Source organism: Rhamphochromis sp. 'chilingali', assembly GCF_963969265.1.
Source record: "Rhamphochromis sp. 'chilingali' genome assembly, chromosome: 13".
In the NCBI taxonomy this organism is placed as follows: domain Eukaryota; kingdom Metazoa; phylum Chordata; class Actinopteri; order Cichliformes; family Cichlidae; genus Rhamphochromis; species Rhamphochromis sp. 'chilingali'.
In genome coordinates, this window is record NC_137940.1 from 8,351,007 (window position 1) to 8,354,224 (window position 3,218).

Below are 3,218 nucleotides of genomic sequence, written 5' to 3' on the forward strand. Positions count from 1 at the left end.
ACAACGAAGGAGAGAAGCGGAGAGTGGATGACGAAGCCATCCTGAGCCTGTTCGTTTCCGACATTGGAGAAGAGGACTTTGGTGGTTTTAGAGCGCAGGAAGAAGAGAAAGATGGTGAATGACTGACTTTTCTTCTTGTTAAAGCCGTGTCACTGCACCTGAGCCTAAAAGGTAGTCCGAATCTATTTTCTGGTGTGCTGTAGGTTACTGTTATGTACTACATGTGCAAATATGTACCCATAACTTGTTTTTCAAAATATTAATAAAAGGGGTGTGTCTCCAAACAGCCATCTCTTTCCTGACAATTCCCTTTGTGCATATTCTCTTACATATGATAAGTCAACATTGAAACACCTGCGGCTTTTAGTCAGGTGCGGCTAATGTATGTACAAAACAGGATTTTCCCCTGATTTTAGCTTGTGCGGCTAATATTCAGGTGCGCTTTGTAGTCCGGGAAATACGGTAATAATATCAAAATGTGCTTTTGGCTCTCTGGCTAATATCTGAATAAGACAACAAGGCAGCAATTTGAGTGAATTACAATGCTATTTGTTTTACATTAACCAGTATCAAACAGTGAAATTTAGGTCATCTTGCGCAGCCCACAATGTTTTGGAAATAGTATTACGAAAAACATTAAAACATACAAAACATTAGTGTTGCTTTGCATTATGTTAATGAGAACAAAGGCACGTTGTATAGTTTGGACCTATTGGCTGAACACCTGTAGAGTAATCTAATAATGTTTTGAGGCATTATTTAGATGAAAGGAGAGAACTTTGAACTAGCCTTTTATAATGCTTCACCCTGCATCCTTCTTTCAGATGAGTTCCTACATAACCAAGTCATTCTTGAGGGTCTGTAACCTGGGTGACAGTTTACCACTTTCTAGACCAAATAAAATCTTTTGAGTAAATTCTAAAGTGTTGGTCAGGGCTTTGGGGTAGCTGTGGTGAAGTGCATAGATCAGTCCAAACATTACTAGGAAGGCTTCACCAAATCTGGGGAGACTGAACACGGCATCACTTTCAATGACGACAGAGATTTTCACAGGTTGGTAGTGAACTGGACTTGTTGTGTGATGGTCACTGATGACAGTGAAGAGGGCCACTTCAACACCATCAAGCTCCAACTCATCAGATTCGTCCTGAATTAATGAAAAAGAGATACTAATCACAATCTAACCCAAGAAATACAACAGACGACATATAATTTCTCATTTTACCAACTCCCACTGAGATCCAATACCTCTTTTACAAGGGAGACCTGAGTCTCACTGTAAGAGGTGAAAAACAGAAGATCCATGTTCTGCACACATAAATCAGCTAATTCACCAGAGAATCAAGTGGTGTGAGATAGACTGAAACTAAGCTAAAGGAAATACCTTTGTTTAGTCTACTCCTGTGTAAGTCCAAACAGTGCATCAAAATACATGTTTGTACTTTGATGCACTGTTTATATACACAGTAGTATCTGTTAGATACTTAAGGACACTCACAGTGCAGGTTCTGAAAAATCCAGAGACATCCTCATGCAGATAGACAGGAAGGGCAGGGAGAACGGTAGTGCACTTGGTGTGGATATCATGGATTTCCTATTTCCAGATAAAAACAGAATTTTATATACTGGTGAGTTTACTGAACAACAACAAAAACAACAGTCAAATCAGAACATATGTCCACAAATAACCTGTTCACATCTTTAATACAGTCAGACAAATAGAAAACACAAAGTGGAGTAATAGCAAAATTCAAAAAGCTCATTTAAATCATTGAACCTGTCCAATGTTCCACTGGTTCAACCTATGAAATGTGTAACAATCTATTATTACCTGTTCATTGTGAATTCTTAGAATTTCAACCAGGGCATCTGCTGTCTTCCCAGTTTTTGATGCCCTGGCTGAATAAGGTCATCAGTCGAGGAAGATGGCGGTCAAGTTCAGCGTAGAATGTATTGGGCAGGTTCTGATTTGTAATCCGCTGAAACTCTGCATACAACTACAGCAGAAGGACAATACAGTTCAATTTGAAGAATCTCGCACATCTTTATAAAGCAGCAAAAAGCTGCCACATGAGTAAGAATTACAATTTTCATTTTAAACAGAGCTGATCCATATTACCTCAGACTCCATTTTTAGAGCAGGCCAGAGGTCCAAGAGCTCCTTCACAACCCTAACCCTGCACATATAGTTTAAAATATAGCGTTTCTAACAAGAAAACTGCTTGAAAGCACTCTCACTGCAGACAGGCATCTCCGTTGTGTAACTGCAGGGACAACGGGCTTGTTTGGACCCAACTATTCTGAGTCATGAGAGGGGGTTTAAAAATTTAGAGAGATTAAAATACTTTGTTTCATACTAGGCGACCGGGCGCCACCTCTAGAGCAAGTAGTATCTAACTTTTTAAACAGCCTGCGACCCTCATTACAACAACTTAATGCTAGCTCTGCAAGCGCAAAGTTTCCTTCGGGGAGAGCAGCAAAGCACATAAAAAACACGGACCGACATTTCTGCTATTCTTTTCGACACGCACCCAAAATACAACTAAATATTCGTATTTTAACAATAAACTAATATCAACATTGAAAACTTACTGTAAGTCCAGTGATGCTAGTTGCTGCCTTTAGGTCCAACTTTCTCCAGTCGTCCGTGTTGCCTCTTTGGTGCTGTTCCCGCCCATATACCTTTACTTCTTCTGTGTTTCGTATTAATGCTCATTAGCGCCGCCTTCCGCTTCGGAGGGTGAATCAGAGATTAACTCGGAATAAAAATTTATTCCTGCAGCTGCTCAACACTTACGGAAAAAATTAAAAATATATATGTAGGACACAGTGATAAAACAATGAATATTAAAATAAATACATTTTGTCTTCCACTAATGCATTTAAGACAATTTGATTTTACTTATTTGGTGAAACACTTTGAGATTTTATTGTATTTTAGCATGTGCTACATAAATTAAGTTTATTATTAAATCCTACCTACTTGAAACAACAAAAATAACAGGACTTTACCATTCTTATATGTCCTAACTTAACTGTGTTACGTTGTGCTTAAGTTATTATTTTAAGTGATGCTTACTTAATATAGAAATAGTTAAATTCAATCAAATATTATTAGTTTCATTTAGTCAAAAAGAAGAACATGTTATACGAACTTGACATATTTAAGTTAACAGAACTTTTTAAAGACTTTGAGTATACACTACTTAATCTGTTTA

The 3,218-nt window shown here is 37.8% G+C and overlaps 1 long non-coding RNA gene across 3 annotated transcripts; it reads right to left on the reverse strand.

Moving 5' to 3' along the window:
- Positions 1-482: 482 nt before the first annotated feature.
- LOC308408750 lies at positions 483-2,697 on the reverse strand. Of its 3 annotated transcripts, XR_013973841.1 has the most exons (5): positions 2,593-2,658; positions 2,120-2,177; positions 1,832-1,997; positions 1,499-1,594; positions 483-1,147 (listed from the first exon to the last, which is right to left on the reverse strand). It is a non-coding gene; the product is annotated as an uncharacterized lncRNA (long non-coding RNA). The 3 variants fall into 3 exon arrangements; XR_013973840.1 differs by lacking the exon at positions 2,120-2,177 and having other exon boundaries at positions 2,593-2,697; XR_013973842.1 differs by lacking the exon at positions 2,593-2,658 and having other exon boundaries at positions 2,120-2,586.
- Between the last annotated feature and the right edge of the window lie 521 nt (positions 2,698-3,218).